Source organism: Globicephala melas, chromosome 17, assembly GCF_963455315.2.
Source record: "Globicephala melas chromosome 17, mGloMel1.2, whole genome shotgun sequence".
Classification (NCBI taxonomy): domain Eukaryota; kingdom Metazoa; phylum Chordata; class Mammalia; order Artiodactyla; family Delphinidae; genus Globicephala; species Globicephala melas.
In genome coordinates, this window is record NC_083330.1 from 52161012 (window position 1) to 52187697 (window position 26686).

At 38.3% G+C, this 26686-nt stretch overlaps 1 protein-coding gene across 2 annotated transcripts in view; it reads right to left on the bottom strand.

Moving 5' to 3' along the window:
• The window catches only part of SYBU (syntabulin), a 112769-nt gene extending 88662 nt beyond the window's left edge, over window positions 1-24107 (bottom strand). The window contains exon 1 of one of the 2 annotated variants that reach the window (XM_060287555.1): window positions 23952-24107. The gene's annotated coding sequence lies outside the window, so the exon portion shown is untranslated. The remainder of the gene's footprint in view (window positions 1-23951) is intronic. The other variant, XM_060287556.2, reaches the window with a different exon arrangement.
• Window positions 24108-26686: the final 2579 nt, after the last annotated feature.

Sequence of the window (26686 nt, forward strand, 5' to 3'; positions counted from 1 at the left end):
TTAAAAGTCCTCTGCCAAAGGACTGCAGCCTGAAGTTCATGCTGGTAGTTCAAGGAGAAGCAACCAGAAAATCATACAGTTGCCTCTTCCTCAGTATGAACTCTTCATCAGCTACCTTACTAAGTGAAAACAATAAGTTACACATACCAAGGGTATATGCTCAGAAGTTTTGTTATAATAGAGGTGTGTGACAGACCACTGATCTAGGGTCATATAACATGAAATACCAATATGCCTGCTTAAAAAGTCATTACCTCCAAGAAGTAATACCTATGGAATAATTGCAATCTTTGGTACCTCGGCTGTATGCTCTTCTCCTGAGAACTTTTGATTTCACTGTAATCCTTACTGTAAAATTTAGATCTCCAGTTTGTCCAAGCTGAGGTCTTTCATCTCCAAATCTCACCTGGAGATGTCTACTTGGAAATACTGTTGTCCCAAACCCAAATTAGCTTCTCATCCCAAGTTTATCATTGTCACCCTCATTTCTTTAGGGTGTGAGACAGAAAAAAGCATAGAAGTTAAGAGCATGGTATTTGGATCTAGGCTGCCTGGATTAAAATTTCTGCTCAGCTATGACTTTCGACAAATTACATTCTTTCAATGAATTTTTGTTTCCTCATTTATAAAATGGGAGAAGCATTAGTACTTACATCAATAACCACATCATGAAACTCTGGAAAATCCACACAAAGCACTGTCTGGCACACAGCAAATGTTCAAAAACATTAGCTATTATTACTTTTTAATCTGTGCTCAAAACCCTGGGGTCATTTTGGACCATCCCACCCACATTTTTAATCTCCTGTTTCCCATCAGTCACCAAGTCCTGTCTGTCCTCCTCTTAAAAGCTGTTCCTGGTCTAATCCCATGGCCACTGCCCTAGAGAGACACTCATCCTTCCAATTTAGGTTAAAGCCAACAGTCTCTGGTGTGGTATTCCTTAGGCAGCCTCTCCCCAACTCTATCTATATATGAATCTAATCTATATACGACTCCAGAACAGGATTCATTAGCACATTAGCATAGGATTCATCTTGTAGATCCTCTCCTCAGAAATCTTCTAGGGCCCTCTGGTCTCTACCAGACATTGTGTAAACCATGCCCTTGGCTTTAATAGCCTTCAAAGTTGGCTTTACTTTGCAAACTTCCTTTGTATCCCAGTCTGCTTTCATTTCCCATTTTCTGAAGTATGTGTTTCACAGAATTTAGCACCAATTCTCCATTTGTTGTCTAATTATATGTTTGTCTTTCCTTCTCAATCCTGAAGGCAAAAGAAGTATGTATTTTACTTTCTTTTTACCCTCCCAAAGTACCTGGCCCCAAACATAGTAAACAGGTTGTAAATATACACTTATTGATCAGTTGATTAAAACATATGCAATATCGGGACTTCCATGGTGGCGGCAGTGGTTAAGATTCCGCCTGCCAATGCAGGGGACACGGGTTTGAGCCCTGGTCCGGGAAGACCCCACATGCCACGGAGCAACTTAAGCCCACGAGCCACAACTACTGAAGCCCGCGTGCCTAGAGCCCGTGCTCCAACAAGAGAAGCCACCGCAATGAGAAGCCCGCGCACTGCGACAAAGAGTAGCCCCCGCTCCCTGAAAATAAAGAAAGCCCACGCGCAGCAACGCAGCCAAAAATAAATAAGTAAATTACAAAAACAACATATGCAATATGGAAAAGCCATGGATGAGATTTATCATGGGTTATTAATGAAAACTTGGATACTGAGATACACTCTTGATTTTTTAGGTGGAAATCAAGAAAACAGCTACTCTCTTCTTCAATATGATATTTAACACCACTGTCTGGGAGTCCACAAATATAAATGAATTATGCCAGGCACTAGAAATACAAACAGGCAGAAAACAGAGTCTTTTCTCAGTCTCCTTCATTCATATTCTATCTGGGGATGGGAAGGTCAAGTTCATAAATATATATGAATAAAACAAGGACATAAAGGGCAGAGATAGGGACAATAAAAGATAGAATGGGATAGAATAGTCTCTGGATCACACCTAACGTGACATTTCTTAGGCATCCTGTTTAACCCTTATGACTGGCTTAAATATTCTAATTTTGATTAGTCAATGCATGTGTGTATAATAGTAACGAATCAATTAGGGTTTTGAATTTGGCCACTGAGTGCATATTTTTGAAAAAAAAAATGAGTTGTCATTAACACATGGCAAACTGGTGTCTGATGGAGGTGCTTTTTACATCACAATTAAAATGTTTCTGGTGGTACTTTATTATTCATCTTTGGCTTTCCTTCTCCCTAGTTCATTTTTTACTTGAAGTTCTCTTTTTTACTCTCATTTTCTAATCTTCGATTTGACTCCCAGCTCATATTCTCCAGAGATTTTACCCCTTTTGACCTCAAAAGGTATTTACCTTTTGACCAGAGGTATTTATTGGCTTTGTTTAGTGTTGCCGATACTTTTCCACACTCAGCAGGTTAGAATGTCCTGCACTTCTAGCACTAATTAGAGTTTAAATTTGGAAGTATTGTGCAAGTATTGTGCCAAGTAAGAACTATAAGGTTTAGTGCACTGGAATGTCCAATTAGTATCGCTCTTAGCATTAACAGGACTAATTAATACAAATGAGGTATGATCACTTGATATATTAAACTAAATCAACAGGTAATTTTACAAAGCACTAACTAAGATTATTTCTGGCTTCGATGAATCACATACAGTATATGTTAGGAAACAACAACTAAATTTTGAAAATTTAAGTAAAGGCATATGATTTATATAATGGCTAGAATCAAGAGGGAAAAAAAAGCCCCAATAGAATATGTGCTGATTAGTGTTATATGCATTATTTTTCAAAGTGTGTTACTCAGTAACTCAGTCCTATAAAATGCTTGGTGAAAAAAATATATACTCCATTGTCAAAAAGGACTGGGAAATGCTATATACCAAGTGGCTCTTTAAAAATTCCCAATACAGATTAAGCTATTAAGGGCCCTGAGAAGTCCTACAATAAACAGACCAATTTGACTTCCTTAAGTCAGTATTTCCCTAATTCATTTAACCATGGAACTTTTTTTCTTAGAAAACGTAACTCTGGCAGTCCCAGTGTCGAAGAAGCACACTTCGAGAAAGGCCGGTACAGATTAAGTGCTAAAGAGTTCAGAAGTGAAAGAGGCCACTTGCAGTTGGGGAAAACCACCATGAAGAAGGCGCACAGTCTCCGGACTCGCAGGCTCAGCGGCTATGGATCACGGGCCCAGCCACTCCGCGGCATGTGGGATCTTCCCGGACCCGGGCACGAACCCGTGTCCCCTGCATCGGCAGGCGGACTCTCAACCACTGTGCCACCAGGGAAGCCCAAGAAGGAATGTTTCTGAGTTAGATCTTGAAGACTGTGGTGAAGATGAGGCAGGGGAGGCATCTCAGACAAAGAGAACATTGTGAGCAGAAAGATATACAGGAAAGAGCCCTGTAGGAAAGGCGTAGGAAGGAAGGTTTGGAAGAACCTGTCTGCAGGAAGCAGAAGGTTCCTATAGGGCAGAAATGGGCGCTAACACTAGGAAAATGATACTACATAGTAGAATGGTTGGCAAACTATGTATTCTTATGCATTTTCCCCTCATATTATCTTAATTTCTTACATGCTCATTTGATCATGAAAGTGATTACTTAATTAAAACTTGAATGGTCTAGGCCAGCACTAGACCATGTCCAATAAAAATAATCAGCTACAAATGTACTTTTAAACCTTCTAGCAGCAACATTTAAAAAATAAAAAGAAACAAATTAACTTAATTTTAAAATATATTTTATTCAACTCAACATATCCAAAATGTTATCATATCAACATGTCGGAATTCCCTGGCAGTCCAGTGGTTAAGACTCCGTGCTTTCACTGCAGAGGGGGCCTGGGTTCAACCCCTGGTGGGGGAACCACGATCCAGCAAGCCATGTGGCCCAGCCAAAAAAACCCAAAAAACATGTCATCAATATAAAAATTGTTAATGGAATTTTTCTCTTTTGGCCAAGTCTTCAAAATCCAGCTTGTATTTTACAATTATAACCAATTTCAATTCAGCCTAGCGACATTTCAGGGGCTCCATCATAACCACATGGCTAGTTCTACCATATTGGACAGGACAGGTTTATACACTAGCATAAATTAGCTGGATAAAGCAGTCAATTTGGATAGCTTTTCAGTAACTTTAATTATGATTGAAAGTTTTAAATTCTTGAAGATTAAATCGGTAAGACATATTTGCTTTACCGGTTTTTGAAATTTATGTTTTATCTTTTGGCTGGATTTGAAATAGGCAAATTAGGTGTAAGTATAGATTAAAAATGAAAATTTCCATTTTCCCTCCAAATCAGCTTATTAATGGAAATAAATTACCTTCTAGCTCTCTTATGGCTCTCTTTCAGCTACTAGTAAGTTAAGAGAAGTCAGTAGATTTGTGAAAGTTAAACATGAAGGCTCTGCTACATATGCCAGTTGATTTGTAGCCACATACATGCTCTATGAAACTATTTTTCAGAGTTTGAAAAATTTTAAATGATTCCTCCTGCTGGTGCAGTTTCTTTACACTTCATCACATTTCTAAATAAGTGATCGTGTAACTGAAGATTTCATGTCCCGAAGGCATTATACCAATAGTTCCAAATGTTCCTACTTAAAACACAAAGCAGTTTTGTTCACACTTCCCATTTTTGATTGCACTAAAGCCATTTGGGGCGGGGGGAAGGAAAAGCTTGACACCTGCTCTCCTGTTTTTGTTTTCTACAAATTGTCTTTACTGAGAGGTTGTAAGTTTCCAAAGCACAGGAATACCCATCAGAAACTGACTGAATATGGCACATTCTTTAAATGGAAGCCCTGGAAAATCTGCTGTTTTAAAAAGGGAAGATGAATGCCAAGGCAACTGCTGTTCTTCTTAGTAGAGAGCTCTTCTCTAAACCACCAATGTGGACTAGGAATAGAAATAGGAAAATATCCAAGGACACAACATAGTCTTTGAAAGTTCACGGCTTTATTCCAGGGTTTCTGAGCAGCAGTGCTATTAACATACTTGGCCTGATAATTCTTTGTTGTCGGGGCGGGGGGGGGGGGCGGGGGGAGGATGTTCTTTCACTGTGTGACGTTGAGAAGCATCTCCAGCCTCTATTCACTAGATTCCAGTAGCATCACCACCACCCCCCCCCCCCGCCCCGTCTGTCCTCAAACAGGTCTTGACAAATCAAAAATGTCTCCAGACATTGCCAAATGTCCCCTGGGGCACACAATTTTCCCTGATTGAGAACTACTACTCTATTCAAAGTCTGAAAATTATATATTTACAAGTATTAGTGTGAGCTCCAGTTTCAGAGTACAAATCCATTAATATTATTATCTATATCTGCTTTTCCTAAGAGCATGTAACCTTTGGAAAATAGATTAGATTTACATAATAATCTCTCGTGTCCCACCTCTTCAATCTCAATGATCTTGTTTTAGCTTGCTCTCTAATTTAAAGTTAAATATCCCACATCATTTTTACCGGGAACTGATATACCATAATGATAATGTAGACTTTCATACACAACCATTATATGCAATAGAGAGTGAAGAGATGTAGCAGCTTGAAACCCCTTAGATATATTTCAGGGTATTTATTGAAATTGTTTTTGTAATGACCTGCACTCCCTAAATAAACAAGAAAGGGACTAAAACTTCACTACCATCAACTTGGTAACTTTTGGTAGTACCACAAAGAAGATGCAGTAATTCATGTTTTAAATAGACCTTGAAACATTTTCAACCACATAAAACACTGTGTATGAATAAAATGCTTCAAAGCAAGATTTATATTTCTTTTTCTTCTTTAAGACAGTTCAGTAATAAAGCATTTTATACTTAGTAGAGCCTATTCCCTGCCATATGTAAAATCTGTATATTTAAGAATAGTGAAAGCTTATTCCATGTTTTTAAGCTTATCCGTTTATTCTGAAATGACAGAACAGGTAGACAGATGTATTATGAGGACAAGAACATGGTAATGTCACAGAGGCAGCACCTGGAACAATGTATACAAACTATTTGTTCTCTACTACCCTCTGGTGGCTTGTTTAAAAAAAAAAGTAACAGTTTAAAAAAGAAAAAAAGCCTTAAAGAACCATTGCTCTTATCACTGGTAATATCAACAGCTAATATTTGTTGGTAAACACTATAGTACACTTAATGAAAATTCTCTCATTTAACCCTAAACAGTTGCTTGAGGTGGGTATTATAACTCATACCTGAAAATTAAGAAAACTGAAGCTCAAAGTGTTGACGTACTTTGATATAAATCACAGCAAGATCTTTTTTGATACACCTCCTAGAGTAATGGAAATAGAAACAAAAATAAACAAATGAGACTTAATGAAACTTCAAAGCTTTTGCACAGCAAAGGAAACCATAAACAACACGAAAAGACAACCTTCAGAATGGGAGAAAATATTTGCAAACGAATCAACGGCCAAAGGATTAATCTCCAAAATATATAAACAGCTCATGCAGCTCAATATTAAAAAAACACACAACCCAATCCAAAAATGGGCAGAAGACCTAAATAGACATTTCTCCAAAGAAGACATACAGATGGCCAAGAGGCACATGAAAAGCTGCTCAACATCACTAATTATTAGAGAAATGCAAATCAAAACTACAATGAGGTATCACATCACACCAGTTAGAATGGGCATCATCAGAAAATCTACAAACAACAAATGCTGGAGAGGGTGTGGAGAAAAGGGAACCCTTTTGCACTGTTGGTGGGAATGCAAATTGATACAGCCACTATGGAGAACAGTATGGGTGTTCCTTTAAAAACTAAAAGTAGAATTACTATATGATCCAGCAATCTCACTACTGGGCATATGCCCAGAGAAAACCATAATTCAAAAAGACACATGCACCCCAATGTTCATTGCAGCACTATTTACAATAGCCAGGTCATGGAAGCAACCTAAAAGCCCATCGATAGACGGATGGATAAAGAAGATGTGGTACATATATACAATGGAATATTATCCAGCCATAAAAAGGAATGAAACTGGGCCATTTGTTGAGACGTGGATGGATCTAGAGACTGTCATACAGAGTGAAGTAAGTCAGAAAGAGGAAAACAAATATTGTATATTAACGCATACATGTGGAACCTAGAATAATGGTACAGATGAACCGGTTTGCAGGGCAGAAATTGAGACACAGATGTAGAGAACAAACGTATGGATACCAAGGGGGGAAACCGCAGAGGGGTGGGGATGGTGGTGTGATGAATTAGGAGATTGGGATTGACATGTATATACTGATGTGTATAAAATTCATGATTAATAAGGACCTGCTGTACAAAAAAATAAATAAAATTAAATTAAAAAGTTTAAAAAAAAAGAGAGCTCGCCTGACACCAGGAGCCCTGTTATTTAAGGAGGCTAATGGGCTTTTTGGCAAAACTCCGAAGTCTTTTCATATTCTCATTTAAATCAATCAAAGTCAACTATTCAATCTGAGAGAGAGAGAGAGAGAGAAAGAGAGAGAGAGATTTTTAATAGGGTAGGCATTTTCCAGCTTAGGCCTGGGAGTTAAAGCGAAATGGGAGATGTGAATTTGCTATTTCTTTAGTTCTCACATCTCACTGAATCATGTGTGTTTCTAGTATATAAAGACACAAATATTTTTATACAATGGTTCTAATTATAAACCAAGAAGTCCATCTGTTATTTAACCAAAAATGTCCTGTTCTGATGTTAGAAGGAAACTGGCTAAATGGTGAACTTACGGCCATTTTATAGAATTTTCCAAGATAATTTGAACTTCATTATTATTGTTGTTGTTGTTGTTATTTACTTTGCATGCTTTCTTCAAAACCTCAACCCAGCATATAGTGTGATTCTACTACCTTTGTACGTGTGTATATGTGCTAGGAGAATGGGGGTAAGGCATGGATTTGAGGGGGATGTCACTCCACAATTTTCCAACAAGAAAAATGAAACCAAAAAACACACACTTCATGAATCATTTAAAATAGCAAGTGTATCCTGCTCTTTAGGACCATTGCTGGCAAAAATGAATATATTTTAGAGAGTCTCGAGATGTACGCAATTCATTGCCCAGCCCAGACTGAGCCAGGGCAATACTGAATGGTAAATGTTTTATTTTCAAATTGGACAGTCCTTCAAAAAAGTCACAGTGAAGAAGACTGTGCTGATAACTCAAGCTCAGTAACTTATAACTTGAAATTCCCCTTAATCTTTGTTATGTGTATTTTGTGAAAAATAGTCAATATGTGTGTTTAATTTAATTAGATTAGATTTCAGGTACAAATGGACTGAAATTCATCCACATGACAAATATTTGAGTGCCTATGAAAGGAGCAAAATTTTTGTCAGTGGGTGGAAATGCGGACTTATTTCCTTGACTTATTTAATTACTCTATGAAGCAACTGATCTATGAGATTGAAGATATTTATTGGCCCTGGCATAAAATCTGATTGGGTAGATTACGTTTATGCAGTATTATTATATAAAACATCAACGTGTTGAATTCTAAGTGAAAACATTGTCATTTCTGATTTAATACTATTTGAGGTTTTATTCAAACACCATATATTTGAATTTCTGGAGTGCAAGTTAGAGATTCTACCAATGAAAAGCTTCTTTGGGTTGATTCTTTCCTTTTCCCAGTTCTCTTCCCCAACCTGTCCAAGAAAATGCAAGGCAGCCAGAGGCTATTACTGATAAGAGAGAAGAGCACGTCCGTTGATCTTACAGTTTCTATATGAAGAACATTTATTTGTTAGCTTAAATAAGTTGCTTATGCCTTGATTACAACTGTCGTTGTGTACGTTCTGTTGACTGAGTCTGGATCCTAGCTACATATGTAAAACATGGGAAATCCATACATGCTTATGCAGTCAAAGCACTTTAATTAATCATTTAATAGCTGATGAATGCTCATCATAGGTACATTTATTTTCAGTATAAATGTAGGGGATTAGTGAGTTTAGGCCAAATGAAAGAAAAATTAGTAATAGTAACAGAATTATGAACAGAACTCTAATAAATAAATAAATTTCCATGATGTAGAAATTAACTTCTGTTATTGGCTATTACCAACATCTATATGTATGCATCAATATACCAATAAAAATATCAAAACTGAACATTAAAAAGGTAAAATTCTACTTTAAAGAAATTTTAAAAATCAGGCTTTTCGTATTTACAAAATGAAAATTCCAGAAAAATACATCTTTAATATTACCTTATATATTTTAGTTTTACAAATCATTTTCATGTATACTAGCTCATTTAATTTCTAAATGCCTCAACACTTACTATAACGTTTTTCCTATAATACTATTTTTTAAAAATTTTATACGTGTACATTTAAATTTAATTTTATTTATTTATTTATTTATATTTGTTGGCCACACCGCATATGGCTTGTGGGATCTTAGTTCCCTGACCAGGGATTGAACCCACGCCCCCTGCAGTGGAAGCACAGAGTCTTATCCACTGGACTGTCAGGGAAGTTCCTATAATACTATTTTTAATGAACCTATTATATAATTATTGTTTTGGTTTTGTGACTACTATTGAATGAAGATATAAATGGTGGTTCACTTCTATCATCGGTGTTTAAATAGACTATCTTTAAATAAAATTTTAAGTTAAAGAACATTTGCTTTATCTTTGCCAGGATATCAGTTTATAGCAAACAGCCCTGATTCCTTCCTTTTTTTTCTCCCTCTGCCTCCCTCCCTCCTTTTCTTCCATATATAATATAATTTGGGGTATAAAGCAATTATTTTCTGTTTTTCTCTAAAAAGAGAGCGAGCGAAAGAGAATTTCTTTACTTTAAGATTCAAAAGGAATCTTAATATAGAATTTCTCCTATTTGTGCTGTAAGGGATAACAGAATCTACAGGTTCTTTTAAAAGAACTGATTGAGATAACACCTCCCAAATTATAAATTTCCTAGATGATGCTACTGGCTCTTTGCAATTTATAGCATAGTAATTAAGTATGAAAATCCTGACTTCAAATATGATGCTGGTTTTTCTCCTCATAATAATTCCTTTTGATAGAGTGAACTCAAATTTATATGCAGAAAACCATTCTTTATGGTAAAGTCATATTAAGTTCAAGACAAATTTTATTTCAAATTTCCCAGGTTTTCTTCTTATCACGGGTGTGGCATAGTGTTTTCTTAAAAAGAGAGGAAAGCTATGGGAGTGCATATTTCATAAGCTTCTTATTTATTATTCATACCATTAGAGATAGAAGGAATATATACACACAGAGCATTCTCTCAGATGTGTCCTCTGAGAAGTACACTCAGCCTAAACCTCAAAGAATCTCTTTCACTGGGGGCTGGAGGGAAGCTCAATGAAGATGGCAGATGGCCTTCCTCAGACATATTCTTATAGTAATGCTCCAGAGGGTAGCAAGTTCCACTTTACCCTGGTAAAAAGTGGTTTACTTGACCGCTATTCCAATAGCACTTTACCCTAAAACAACTGAAGAGTAATTACAGCATTTGAAAAGTTTCAAACTAGTTTTGTTTATGTGTTTCAGAAATATTATTTTCTGAAATACGAAAATAAAAGCTTCTCTAATTCAATTTAGGGAGGGTTCATGTCACTTATTTATTTACTTATATAAACTGGATTTATGTTTCTTGCATAAAGAAGCTGATTTAGGCTTCTGAGTTAATATGCACTGAAGATGCCGTGGGTACTTTATTAATATTTAATTTTTAAAATGAGCATAGTGTGTTCCTCCCCTATTAGTGTAAACTTTTTTGAAAAACTCATTGATGAAGTCAAAATAAACTTATAAATTGAGTGCTAAAATGTACTATGTAATTTAAGAATAGTAATGAAAACTTTTTTTTTTTTTTTTTTTTTTTTTTGCGGTACGCAGGCCTCTCACTGCTGTGGCCTCTCCCGTTGCATGGCACAGGCTCCAGACGTGCAGGCTCAGTGGCCATGGCTCATGGGCCCAGCCACTCCGTGGCACATGGGATCCTCTCGGACCGGGGCACGAACCCGCGTCCCTTGCATCGGCAGGCGGACTCCCAACCACTGCGCCACCAGGGAAGCCCAGGAATAAAAACGTTTTTCCTTAATATCAGATTGTATTCTTCCCCTGAACCATCTATTTAATATCAGTCATGAGTGAAATATTAAAAATAAAACAAAGAAACAAAAATAAATTTTAGAAGTAACCTCTTCCTGTACCCACTTCTGTCTATATCTGAGATAGATTCAGTTAGCTGTTATCTCAGGATGACAATTACTGACATAATAAATTAAGTTCTCGTGTAGTTGGTTATTATAATGAGAAAGGATGTTGAGCATGTCTGTCAGTTCAAGGTTGCTGTGCATGTAATAAACTGTAGTCGAGCAACTTAGATTCTGGGGTCTTAGTATCAGTAGCAGTGGTCTAGCTCCAATTTCACAATACAGAGTCAGGTTTTTGATACATGAATTCGAGAATTCAACTGAAATAGAAAAAGTAAAGTAATTTCTGTATTAAGATTTATAGCTTGATGTTCAGAAGTTGTATGATTAAAAATGACTTAAATATTTTCTTAATAAATTGAGCTGTGTAGTGGTACCCAAGAGGGAATGAGATTTTCTGTATAATTAAGAGCGTGTCAGTTTGGCATTTAGTGGATTGCTTTGGCAGCAGCCAGTTGTTACCAACATTTACACTGGCCAAGATCTCAGAATATGCGTTGTAGGAAAATCCCTCTCTCTCTCTCTCTCCCTCTCTCTCTTTTCCCCTCTTTATTAAGGAAGATTAAGGAAAACAGAGCTAGAAATATGTACTCGGTTGGACAGAGGCAAGTGGTGTACCTATGAGTTAAGATTTGAGTTGGAAGCCTTTTAAAGAACTTGTCTCAATAAATGATAAGGGTCGTTCACAAAACTAAGAAAACTGAAGGCACTTTAAAAACAAAATATACAAATTAATCCCTGGAAACATTTCAATAAAAAAAAATATGAGAGCACTCACATAATTGTAAATGCTTTCTGCAGTATATTTGCCATTATTACCAAAAGAAGGATGCATTTTAGTCATTTCCTTTTCCTGCTTTTAATAACATTTAGGCAAATTAATAAACCTTGCATTTTCTGCATGATTTCTTAGTTACTCTGAATTCCTTTAATTGTTCTGAAATGAATTAAAAGAAATATACACCATATTCCAGGCAAAGCTATGAATTAATCCACTTAAAAAAAAAAGGAGGAATTAACATACTATATGGGACATAATAGTTTTTCCATACCTATTGCCTGAAGGTTAATCTGGGATATTTTAATGTTAAAATAAATAATCTAAAAAAAGAAGGGGAAAACTAATTTAGATTAATCATCTGCTGTGTGTCAGGCACCATACTAGACATTTTAATAGTCATTACCTCTTCAATTCTCTCAGTAGCCCTGTAAGTAAAGTACTAGTTCTACATGAGGAAAGTGGTTTGGGTGTTTCCCAAACTACAGACTGAAATGGGTCTCGGGGATAGAAGTGTGATAAGCATTGCTGAATAACTCAAAACACTACTTTGTATATTTAGTTATAGATATGAGACACGGAAAAGTAAAATTGAACACTTTTTTATTTTACTTTTCCATATCTGACTCTGAAAACACCAGCATTTAGATAAAACATCTTATTTTGCATTCTCAAAGCTAAACACATTTTCAGCCTTATGAATTTTATTTGTCACGCCTTGTAACTGAAGATTGTTGGGTTAAACTTGATAACTTCCCTCCCCAACTCCTCAAAAATAGATAAATCACTTTAGTATCTGATATTGCTGTCTGGGGTAGATGGGAGACCATTTTCAAAGGACTTTAAAAAATTATGCAGGTAATAAAGCAGTGGTTCTCAACCTTGACTAAATCTTAGGATAACCTGGGAAACTTAAAAAAAATTAATGCCCAGGGGCCACCATGTGATTCTAATATGCAGCTAAGGTTGGAAAACATGGCTCTTAGCTTCCATCCACAACACAAGCACTATTTTTTTGCAGTTGCTTTGCGATTGCACCCAAGTGACTTCAAATAAGATGAGGTTTGAGGTACCAAGTGGGTGTGAAGAATTAGGGACAGCACAAGTATGACAGCTCTTTATGTTACAAGCAATGAGATAACTCGAATAGTAACAATAATCACCATCCCTTTGGGATAGATTTCTGAACTTCTGCAAAACAGTATAAGCCTTATTGGAGAGAAAGCTGCCTTAGGACAGCAGGAAATAACCCTTCCCCCCTTGCTGAGGTGGGAGCTCAGTTGACATCCACTTAATGTCAACTGGTATTGGAGCCTATAGGAAAACAGCTATATTTAAATCCAGCTTCACTTGCAAGAGTCTCCATCAACTTGTAAATCAGATTATTAAATTCATGGTAGTTATTTTTGAAAATTTGCATACTACATAGTTTAGCATAAATAATACAGCACTTCTACTTAACAGCAGAAAGACACTTTAACCCTAATATCTGACAGCTGCCAACCAGAACAGCATGTATAAACTCTCATACGCTACAGAAGCATTCAATTTGTACAATCTCAAAACAACTAACACATCACACTCAAATTAACTTAATTAAAATGCTTCTAGGGCTGCCCTCGTGGTGCAGTGGTTAAGAATCTGCCTGCCAATGCAGGGGACACAGGTTCAAGCCCTGGTCTGGGAAGATCCCACATGCCGTGGAGCAACTAAGCCTGTGCGCCACAACTACTGAGGCTGCGCTCTAGAGCCTGCAAGCCACAACTACTGAAGCCCACGCGCTAGAGCCTGTGCTCTGCAACAAGAGAAGCCACCACAATGAGAAGCCCGAGCATCGCACTGAAGGGTAGCCCCCACTCACCACAACTAGAGAAAGCCTGCACACGGTAACAAAGACCCAACACAGCCAAAAAAAAAAAAAAAGCTTCTAGATCAAGAGCATTATTTCTCAGTTACATTCTAAAGCAAAGCCTGCAGTATAAAATTATCAAGTCTGTAATAAACTCTGGATAGAAACTCACTGAAACTCAGTCACTCACTCAACTGCTATCTAGTTGGCAATTGTAGGAATGGCTATATGCCACTCTAGTTAGCAGTTCTCTCCTTGTCAACCAGATCAGAGTTACTCACGGTGAAGAACACAGGAAGTAATTTTATATGACTTGATAAAAAGAAAGCTATCTTCTACCGAAGTGACAAATAAGGATTAATTTTCATAAGACATGATTTTTAATTTCTTTGCAAGAATCATTAATCAGGCAGTGTAAATGCTTCACTGTTTAAATTCTCACTTGGAAACAAATTTTCTACAGATTTCTTACAACTTTAAAACAACTAGGCTTCTCTGGAAAAATAAGCAACATTTTATAAAATGTGGTTTAGCTAACCACACCTTCCTTAATATTTTTATGACAAATCCTTGACCCAAAATATAACTCCCTAGCAAAACAAATATTCCTCCCTCATCACCACAAGCAAACTTACCTATTGGGAAGGAGAAGTAATCAAAAAGCACTGGCTCAGGCAAATATAAAGAGCTATCTGAGCCAAGGTTTGGAGACACGTTTAAATGAACTCAAGAGTCAGATGGCTGTGGCTACCCTCTGTGCGGAAACCAGAGGAATCTGCACTGGTGTGTAGTGCTTCTGGGCGCCTCCCTTTGTTCTAAGTAGAATGCTAATGCTAAAAGCACAGTTTGCATTCCTGCTAGCTCTGGAAACACGGATGCAGTCTGACAAAGCTTCCAGCTTAAATACCTTATGGGGAAAAAAATAAGTTCCAGAGATAGGACCTCCCTTGTGTACTAGTAAAACAAAGCACACAGGACTGTGTCAATCTGAACAGCTGGAAATTCGTGGTCACATTAATGCTATCTCATCTTCTTTGAAAGATATATTAGAGACATTGAGAAAAGAAATTTTCCACTTCTTGTGAACACCCATTAAGGAAGTCAAGAATGTGTCTTTGAATTTTTTTCCCACCTCTTTCTTCTCCCTAGTGTGCAAAATTTTCATTGGCAGATAAAAGCAGGAGGTAAAAAGAAAAAGAAATTCCGTAGGGCAGTGAAATCTAGATCAAGGCATAGCATAATGGGAAGAAAACTGCAATGAAAAAGTTAAGGCCATGAAGAGAAAAAATAACCTAACAGTGTAATTTATTCATGTGTTAACATATGTTTTGAAGTATAGGAGAAGTTTAACATCAAATCATTTTTAATGCTGTTTTTCATTATACAAGAGGAATATAAAGCAAATGATTACTATTTAATCTTAATTTTTTAAAAATAATTTTAAAATGTCTTGTGTTATCTCGTCACTGTCTACACAGTTGATGACACTTGTTTTCCTCCCTTTATATGTGAAAATTAGATAACAGATTACATAGTTCAATAACTGGGGCCAAACTCTTTAGAGCAAGTGATCAAGCCATCATATATTTAATTTTCAAGTCTCTGTAGATATTTACCGATGAGCACATCAATAATATATCAGTCACTTCATCTATTGCATAACTTTATCATTACTTCAGCAAGGAAAATCAGATTGTTTTTGCCTTTTCCAAGGAGGAAAATGAATGTTTAGGTATTGCCAGGACATGGAATGTTTTTAGCACTACTGGGTTTCATTTACTTTTCATTTTTAAGTTTCTTAGCTGTATATCAGAATGCAAATTTATGAATGGTAAGAATTGTATGTGTTTAATACAACTACTCTACTATATCTATTTTTCTAGTACTCTTTTATGGCATGTGATCAATACTATGACTTTTGAGTTGAGTTCAAGATGGTTGATGAATTTTCTGGACAAACTTCAGTGATGATAAGTGGTGACAGCTAAATAATAAATGCTGGATTGAAAGTTTTGATCTCAAAAATGCAACATAAATACAAGAAATATGAGATTGGGAAGTAGTGTGAGAAAATGACCTAATAGATTTCTTAATGAAACCGGTAAATAAGTTTAATATAATTGTATAAAAAAGAATTGGTCTACACTCCCAATTTGTTTGATATTGGTCTTGCTGGAAAAAAAAATGTCTCTTTCCCTGGAACATTTTTCCTCAAGACTTTGGCTGAACCCCATGCCACAGCTACTTCACTACAAAAAGAAGTAAAAGAGAACAGACCAACAGCCAGAAAATTATCACTGTTCTGTAGCCCCCCACTCCCCCAAAAAACGCATTCTCAACTGGGAGCAGAGGGTAGGGAGGCCTAACTATTCTTTTTCAACTGCATCATTTCTTTCTCTACTTCCATATAAACCCAAAGGATTCCTCTGCATCTTGGCTCTTGTGCTTTACCCTGTGAATAACCTTTCTTTTTGCCACTGTAAAGAGGGAGAAAAGTGAGTTCTTCACTACAAGCTAGAAAAGGAAGGTTGTGAAGGTAAGAAACCTTTCATAAACAGGTCAAGAGAAAGATTTCCAAAGATCTAGAATTTATATGATGATATGGAATTTACAAAGGCCCTTGAATGCTCAAAAATAGGTTGGGATTTTGGTAAAGTAATGGCTAAGAGCTCAGACTTCGTTCTGAGTTTTGGTTCTGCATTACTATTGACTAGGTTACTTAAGAAAGTCATTTAACTCTCCTCATTTATAAAAAGGGAATTATAATAGTTGTAGTGGAGTGACATAGATAAGCACTTTAAAAATGCCTCACACTTAATGCATACTAAAATGATGTTAGCCATTATTTTTGCTCTTGGTAATTTAATGCATTGAGAAAAATAGATGAATGTATATCAGTTTCTATAACTTGATAACTGGAGCATGCGTGCCTCCTCTAAAGAAAGTAACTGTAAATCAGTGACATCTGATTGGTGCCACGAATTCTAGCTCTTTTTGCACTTATTCATTCATATTCTAATTCATTTAACAAATATTTATTGAGTGCCAACTCTGTGTTAGGAACTGTGTTACATACTAGAGACAGAGCAGTGAAAATGCCAAGCAGATCCAGTCCCTCAATTAGCTTAAATTTTAATGATATATACTGCTTGTGTTATTTTACATGTACATGTAATAATTATTCAGTTTTAGGCTTTTCAGGGGTAAGAGCCATGTATCAAAATTCTCTGTAATCCTTATAACTATATGTATTAAATATTCATTGACTTAAATTGTAACTGATAATAAATGTTCTTTACACTTATAACAGGTAATTCAAATATTGGTCCATTATTTGAAGATATATAGCTTTTTCCTGTGGTTTGAAATTGTATGAAGAATGCCCAAAGTGTTTATTCTAATAAAAATCAGATAGAAAGCATTATTATGGGCTTAAGAAAATCCAAAATGAAGTTTTTGAAAAACAAACAGAAATTGACAAAAGTTAAATATCATTGCTATTGGTGTACTTTAACGAATAAAAGAAGTATAGGAGCAAAATGATAAAAATTCCCAAGCTGTACTTCAAATAGGTTAAAAACAAATATTTGCCAATGTAGCCTCCACTTTGCACACTACTCAAATACACAAATTTATAATATGTGCAAATTTTCTTGCTATGCTGATTATAAAGTTGAACAATGCATTCATTTTAAAGTCAATATTTGTATTCTTGTAAGTCGTTAACTGGAAGAAATATCAATCTTTTTTTTTTGTTTCCTTTCTGTCTGTTCCTGTGGTGGGGTCACTGAGGTAGAGCCAGTTTCAGAACCATGGACAAAGCATTGAGAGTGCTCAGCCTTATGAGAGATACAGGAAACATTCCACTTAGGTTGAAATATAAGAAATAACTTTATGGTAACCATCTTCCATTTTAATGTTTTAAGGGCAAAATAAATACTAAAGAAGGTTCAGCTGGATAATATAAAGTTTACAGTTTCAAATCCTTTCTATCTTATGGAAAAACATAATGGCCCTTTTAAAGACATGCATCACTGTGATAAATGCATTTAAGTGTCATTAGGTTTAATGGCTCCTACTCATTCAGACTATTATACTGTACCTTTTAAAGTTAATTTAATGCGTACTAATGGTGTGAAATTGATGAAATTATGAATTGAGTCTCCCTGGGCACAGGTTAAACCAAGGAGGAAAGGAGAGGACAGGTTAATATTACCTTCCACCCCATTCTTCATCTGTCCTACAAAAAGATGTCAGTTCTGCCCTTGGGAAGGAAATGCTCAGTGTTAGTAAGTTGAACTTAAATTGATTTTTGTGGTTTTAAATTCAGGTAACTGTCTGTGGTTGGGTCACTAAAGGTTTGCAGTTCCCTTCAGGGAATAAGAAAATATGTGCACTTCTGAGAGTAAGTTCATATTTTATTCCACAGTTTCAGAGAATTAGATAACTTGTCACTTCCTTTCCTTTGTGTATTCATCTTACAGATTCAATTCAGAGGGTCACTCAGGATATTATTTTGTAATCTCTCCCTCACATCATCAGCAGGTATCAGACAAAATAATGGTGTTTAATCAATTTAGAATCTGAGCTAACTATTATGATAATACATACTGTTATTATTATGTGAAAAATTGAAAACTCCAACATTCTGCTCCCAAGAACACTTGCTACAGCAAAACTTTGGTTCTTAGTGTCAGGAAAACTGGAATCCAGTTTTGAACTATGACTTGCAAAAATATTAAGGATGAGAAAACTATTCACTTTAATTATGCTTGAAGGGAGAGGAGAAAGAAAAGTATACACTCACTACTTATTGCAGTTCGTTTAATATTGATGGAGGGATGGCTAAGAGAAGACAGAAGTTTGTAGCTACTCTTTTGCTTCTCTATCAAGTAAAATGATCTCCAAACTAAAAAGGATAGAATAAAACTTTGTAGAGAATACTAAAGCTCAGGCTAATTAATGCTACTAGCTTCTCTTAAGGCATTTAGTTCATTAGTTTATGTCCTGGGCTTTATAATCTCACCCTTTGCAAATAGGATTATAAGATTGTTAATGTCGTTGAAGAACCTGGAGATAAGGAGAGATGCTAAGGAGACAGAAATCTAGAAATGAAGTATATAGTTTTGATTTTCACAAATTATAAGGAAGAGTCTCTAAAACAGTGTTTGGTGAACCAACATAAAATATTAGGCAATATTCTGAAACAAATTAATAAAAAGATGGCTTCTGAGTACTTGAAAAAGAAAAAATGATATTCAGAAATCAGCTTGGTCGTCAAAGAATAACTTAGCAAGCACAGCATTTTTTTTTTTTTTTACAGATAGGGTAAAGACTAGTAAATCTGAGAAATGGTCAGGACAGAAGTCACAAAAGCAGAAGTTTACTTAGACAAGACAATTAACACAAAGGAGCTGAGTGGCCTAAATGATGTTATTTTCCCAGGGAAGCCAGAAATCTGGGATTTTTATGTGAATCATTGTGATTTTTAAAAATGTAACTGCAACTTTTTATTAATGAATATGCTCCTGATTCTAAAACAAAACAAAATACATCTGTAGAATGAACCTGGCCCATAGGCTGCCAGCTTGGGACACGTGGCAAAGCATATGGACCTTGGTGAGGCACCTGACAAGGTTTCACATATCATTACTGAGAATTTCTGCCTAGGGGGCAGTACAGACATTACAATTAGATGAGTTCAAATTTAATCTCAATATAAGGAAAACTGGATCTTCCCAGTGATGGCATGGGCAGCCCTTAACGCTAGAAATACTCACCTTAACCACCATTTGGCAATTCAAAAGACCATATGGGAAAATAACCTGGAACTGAATTTTGAAATTAATGTTAATATTTTCTCATAAATGTGAATACACTATTGTGTATATACATGTCTTCTTTCATTCACTCATTTATTTGGAAACATTTATTAAAAACCTACTATTGCCAAGCACTGTTCTAGGTGCTGAGAGTGCCACAGGAACAAAAATCTTTGCTCTTATGGAGTTTACATACTATGTTTGCCCTGTCTGGACATTAAGTTATATGAGCACTTTACAAATGTGTATTTTTGTGTGCTAACTTCATTCTGGAGGTTTGCTCTGTATTAAGCATAAGATATGAAGTTACTCGGTGAAAAGCACATGACACTGTGATAAATGGGTGTTGTTAGCTAGTACCTTTATTTATTCATTTAAATTTTCTTTCTAAAATGTTTATTATGCACCTGCCATTCTGCTAGGGCAACATGCTAAACTAGATGGGATATAGAGTCAACTAGTATAGGCTGGCTACGTGGTCACACTCCACAGGCACCAACATTTTGAATACTTTGGTAACTCAGCAGCCCAAATGCCCTACCTTACCTTTGATCAGCTTTCCACAAACTAAACAAATTAGAAAAGAGGATGAAATCATCTGACACCGGCAGTGGTTGTTCCAACATCAGTATAGAAGGGAAAATACCTTGCCTTTGTTTTTAAATCCCATCATGCTGTGGCAAACTAATTCCAAAACGAGGTGGCAAACATGCTGAAGTCCAGTACAGACCCATGAAAGAACCTATTTTAGTATAATTTTGGGCTTTTCTATCCATATTGGTGAAGGGATAAGGAAAATGATTTTAAAAAATTACCATGTATTCAAAATAATCCCATCTGATTTTTTATTTAAATTAAAAAAAAAAAAAAGGTCAGAAACAACTGGGGGAGTTAGGTTGTGACTGAGTTTATTTCTCCTTGTATTGATTCAGCCACAGTCAATGAATCAATATTCTTTTCCCCCAAATCTGGATCTTGCTGGCTGGAAGGTTTAGGAAGATATTTTTCAGTTGTCCAAGAGACATGCCTATGTTTCTTGAGAAGCAAAGTTAAAAACAAGGCGATAGGTCATTTTTATGCTTGAAAATAGATTATTTAAAGAAAAAAACTCATGGCCCTGAAGAATGCCTTTGTAAGCCATATATTGTTATAGGAAAATGTTTTCTTTTTTTTTTCCCCTTTCTGATGAGTGAACATTCTCACTGAAGTTTGTTGGTCATCAAAGTTCATTTTAGAACTAGTAGAGGCACAATGAGTTAAAGTTTCTTAAAAGCATTTTTTTAGGAATGCATTTTAATAATGTTGTTATGGTATTATTAAAATAATATGGTATATTATTTTAATAGTATGGTATACCTCTCTACCTATCTTTTTTTCATAGAGTTTTTAAAAATTCACTTTGAGAATGCCAAGGTTTTCTCATCCCTTTTTTTTCCCAAAGGGATCTCTACAGCAAACCAAAGGCCATAGAGTTTAAGCAAAATGAGTTAATGTGCTCTGAAAAGAGAGACAGAAAAAGCCCACATATAGATGACTTGGTGATTAAGCCTGGGAGACAACTTGAATAATCATTATCATAAATTATAGAATAAAAAGCCAAATATAGCTTCTAGTTTCTACAGAGCTAAATATATTGCTGAGATGTGCCACTCTGATAAAGACTTGAAGTAATTTTAGGAATATTTTATAATTTAAAAAGCTTAATGAAAATTGTCTTTTTCTAGAAGGAATGATAGGTCGTTTCTCAGATGGCAACTGGGATGTGCGGTGACCTAGTTCTCTCTCTCGTACCACTGGTCACAAGCTGTTCTGCAGAGCTGGGCTTGCCTTCCTCACCACTTCCTGGAGCACCTCCCAAAGCCTTGCCATTATACAGCACACCCAGTGTTGGGATAATTGTAGGTGAATAAGTCTCTTTCAAAGTTACATCTTTATTTTTACATATTTGGAGACGTAACTAACCTCTAAACCTGGTATTTCATGGATATTATTCCTTAGATGAAGGCTAAGTAAAAAAAAATGTGTGCCAATTTAAATGATAGTATTAAGTAAAGAGTATTATAATTTGTATTTAGAGATGATAAACATTGACAAGGATACTAGAGTAACTGAAGTTCTGGAAATAGTGTCTTCTCCCATGGAGAAAAATGCTTTGGAATTTGATGTACTTACAAAATGACTTTTGAAAAAAGTTTTTATTTTGCAATAATGATAGATTCACAGGAAGTTTTAAAGAGAGTACAGAGACGTCCCCCCAATGATTATATCTTACATAGCTATAGTATAATATCAAAAGTAGGAGACTGACATTAGTGCAATGTGTGTGTATAGCTCTATGACACTTTATCCCATATGTAGATTCATATAACCATCATGATAATCAAGATACACAGCCTGGGCTTCCCTGGTGGCGCAGTAGTTGAGAGTCCGCCTGCCGATGCAGGGGACACGGGTTCATGTCCTGGTCCGGGAAGATCCCACATGCCGCGGAGCGTCTGGTCCCGTGAGCCATGGCCGCTGAGCCTGCGCGTCCGGAGCCTGTGCTCCGCAACGGGAGAGGCCACAACAGTGAGAGGCCCGCGTACCACACACATACAAAAAAGATACACAGCCTTTCCATCATGACAAAGATCTCCCTCATGCTACATTTTTATAGTCACAGACCCTTTCAACCCCATCTCTAAGCCCTGACAATCAGGGCAATTGTAAGATTACTCTTTTATGCTTATCTGCTACACGCTGTTACTAAAATGTGAGAAAATCACAGGACTGGGTGTTAGGAGAAGACTGGTTCTAAGTTTGCCACTGGTTAATTCATGTTCTTGGGCTACTTACTCTCTGCCAGCCTCAGTAGCTCATCTATAAAAATGAAGATTTGCACTTTTTTTTTTTTTAGGGCACCAGCATTTAAGAGCTCATATGATTATTTGGTCTCAATTATGATACCACTTTAAAGACTACTGCATGCAAAACAAGTTAATAAAATTTGATTTAAATATGTGGAGATCAACCAGGATTGAGCAGTGTGTTATAAACGTATTCTGCATTAAAACAGTGTCATTGTCACATAACTCAAGAAACCAAGAGCTGCATTATGATAATATATTGCTGCTCTAAAATCTGAAGCAAGTAAAAAACATCATTTCAACCATCTCTCAAGGGGACAAGTGCTGCTGTTCTCCCAAATGTACAGGTGGAGAAAACTTGGCACTGTGATTACCTGACTTCCCTTGCCCCAAAAACACCTTTGGAGGAAGAAGCAGCAAACATCTCTAATATGTGCCCAGCCAAGTGTCTGAGCTGGCAGTGCTGCAGTAGAAACTTTAAGTTGAAGATTTTAAACTGTGGGGTTCCAATTTGGCCCTTTTCTGAGAAGGGAGATTCAGACGCTGAAGCTGCTCTTTGCTTCTGCTGCCCAGGGTCAGGGGTCAGGACCAGAGGACCTGCCAGGAACCTAGCAGTGGAGTTTCCTGCTTTCCTTGATGTCACTACTTACTCAACACTGGAGAACAAGAGAAAAACAACAGGAAAGCCGTTTACTCCAAGTGGCGCCTTCCACTTAAAGCTTTAAGAATCTCTTCCCACGCACCAATTCAACCTTACAGATCTCTTCCTCCCTACAGTTCACTCCTATTTTAAATTCACCCAGCATGAGGATGTTCTGAGCTCATCAGCTGAGCCCTTCTAACATATTGATGAAAAATGGGTCCTCCCTCCTCACCTCAAATAATCTGGTGAAAAATTCCCAAGGAAGCAGAAACTTGAAAAGTGTCCTCTGGGGACTCTGGACCATCCACGTCGTGGGAGAGATCTACCAAAGCTTTCTTTCTGGATACCATCAATTCTTTACTGAACCTTCATTATCAAAAGGCACCATTTCCAAGCCCCACTCTCACTCCCAAGGACAATTACTAAAGGGATACATCCCCCCACCAACCGACGGCCTGGTCAACCGTGCCTGCAGCAACGAGGAGTCCAGCTTGACAATCTCAATCACCAGACAGGAACACTGTCCCCTCAGCGTCCCTCTGCTGAGCGTCCCCATTTCCCACAACCTTCTTCTGTGTGTCCCCGAGCACCCTGGATAACGCCCCCGCCCTGCCGCCACCACCGGAAGGAGCGGTCCCGGGGTCCGGAGCATCCATCTCGGCCCTCATTGGACCACAGAGGACCAGTGGCCCTCCCGCGCCCGTGGGAGCCCGCACAGACGCCTGCTCTCTGTCCGCAGAGCCCGCACAGACGCCTGCTCTTACCCTTGCTCTCCCAGAAGGGCCCCATCGCGCCGTCCAGGAGGAGGCATCCACGCGCGCCCGGGAGGCCGGGGCCCGGCTGGGCTGGCGTCGGGTGTGGATGGGGCCCGGCGCCTCCGCGGGTGTGCGCTCGGGCTCGGGGAGCCGGGCACGGCCCGCTCCGCCCGCGCCAGCCCGGGCCGGACACGTGGTGCCTTCGCCGCCCGAGCGCTGGGATCCGGGTGGCGGCCCCTCGGCCTCTGCAGCCGCTGGGCCGCGGCCGGGGCTGCGAACCGAGCGGGGAGAAGGGCGGGGACCAAAGGGCCGGCGCCGGTAATGGGGGCACGGCGACGCGCTCCTGCTCCGGGGGATTCCCGACCCACAGGCTCAGTCCCAGTCGCCAGGGCCCCAGCCGCCTGCGCTGCAGGCTCGGTTTCCCTAAGCCTCTCGGGGTGCGAGCGGCGCACTACACAGGCTCCGGGCTCCAGCCAGCGGAGGGATCCCGGGCTAAGGGCGGGAAGGTGTGCGTTGCACGACCTCCCTCTCATGCCCGCCCAGATCCGCCGGGTCTCTGAGGCTGGAGTGCGCCTCGCGGTCTTCACTCACCCCAGTTAACCAATGCCCTGTCCCCGCGCAGGAGGCGCAAACCACTGAAAACCGCAGCGTGGAGCTGAGGTGTCTTTTCTCCCCGGGAAAATTTCTCTGGCGACCGCAGCCTGGGTGAGGCAGCAAAGGGAACACTGCCCAAAACTCAGGGTGAAGACTTAGCCACAAGCTCTTTCCGACTTCTCCGGTGACCTTGGGCGCCTCGTCTAAACAAAGTGTCTCCGTCCGAATTTCCTGGTCCTGGGGATAAACGTGGCCATTCACTTTCTAACTCTCAGGACACAAATAGCAATTGCGCTTAAAAAAACAAGGTAAAATACCCTAGACTTCTTTAATATAGATATAATTTGCATCGACTTTAGGCAAGGCTGAGGGGAACCTCGGCACTGGGAAGAAAAGGGTTCGAATTTGTGAGTCGCAATGCAAAACTAGTCCCACTGCCTGCTTTCCTGGGAAGGTAGGTTTTTGAAGAGATTGGCGGGAAGGTCCTCTCTTCTCTCAGACTTGCCAAGAGCCCCCGTTCGCCCCATCAAGAACATTCAGCTTTACTAAAGAGCTTCACGATGGAACTGGTTGCGTCCTTCTGGCCAACCATAACTAAGGGTCAAAGGGCAGTCACCACCTTCAGGCTAAAGGCTCTTCCAGGTAAGTTTCTTGTTATGTAAGTTGTTTACTCTTAGATTAATCTTCGTTTTTACCCCTAAGGGGAGCTTTCTGTACAGAAGACTGCTTTTGGAAAATAGCATCCCCGTCCTTACCCTGACTCCCCCCCCACCACCACCCCTTTCCCTGGCTCCCCTTCTCACCATATTCAGGAGAGCTTAGCCCACACAATCAACTTACAACAGACTTCTATTTCTGTGTGTGAGAACTTGGCAGTGCAGAGTTTATACAATTGAAACCCATCAGTCTCACATTACTTAATTTGGCACATGTTAAAGGTATGAAGCATTGTAGTCTGTCGTTTCAGCTCCTTTTCCTCTGGTGATCCCTTCTACTTCTCTCTGATCGTAAAGGCTTAGACTCTAAGATTTCTTCTCTCTGGTGTTTTCTAAGTCTTGGAAACCCCTTCCTCCATGAAAAATGCAGATTCATAACATAATGGAACTCCCTCACAACAAAAATTCTTCTTTTGACAAAGCTTGACACTACTAGGTCTTAGTATGTACCTTGTGCTGCGCCTCTCTCTTCACCTGCATTCAAGGTCACTAGTGAGTTGAAGCCTTCCTTGACTTTTTTGTAGCAGAGATCAATCCATCCCTTTGGCTCCTTGTCAGAACTGCTATCTGCATCAGCATTTTCTTCACCAGCTCATGGTCTCTTGGGACTGTGTCCAGGGAATTTGGTTTTCTCTCTTCCTTCTCTCCATAATCCAGGATTCCAGGCCCTCTGCATCACATATTCCTGGGTTATTTCCTTTGAATCCCTTATAGTTTCTTAGAAGAATATTGTGAAGCTAAAAAAAGAAAGTTAATATTAGAGTGCCATGGAAATGTAAGATAATGATAACGTGTCTCATGCCCTTGCAAGTTTACAGCTTCCTTTAAAGGAGGGATTCCCACCTTTTTTGGAAGGAAACGTCATCATATTTTTATTCTGAAGCCTTCAGAGCACTGGGAGTGTGTGTGCATTCGAGGTGGGGTGGGATCGGTTGGGTATGGGGTGGTAAAGTGGGGGAGAGGGAAGAGTGGTGTGGCACTGATGTTGATATTCTGAGTGGGAAGTGTCACGTGGACCAGAAGATGGGAAGAGGAGAGGGGAAAGTCCTGATAGGAATGGTTTTCATCAGAGTGGCTGCAGTGCTGACTGCTGTGGAACAATGGGTTGGGGGAGTTGTCCCCACGAGCTTACTTTCTTACTCATGGTCAATATAAATCCTCCACAGTGCATCTTCTGTAAGATGACCTTCTGCAATTAAGGTTACAATAAATACCTCTAGATGAATATCAAAGCACAAGCCACTGAATTCAAACTTACCTGGGCATATTACAAAAATACAGTGTAATTATAGAAACTGCTGTAGAACTCATTTTAAAAGAAAGGGTTAAACCAGGGGGTTTATAGAATCTTGGCGATAGAAGGGACTTTAAAAGATTAACTAGTCCAGCCTTTGAGATATTGTGTCAGTCATGCTTCCTCAGTTCTTGGGTTAA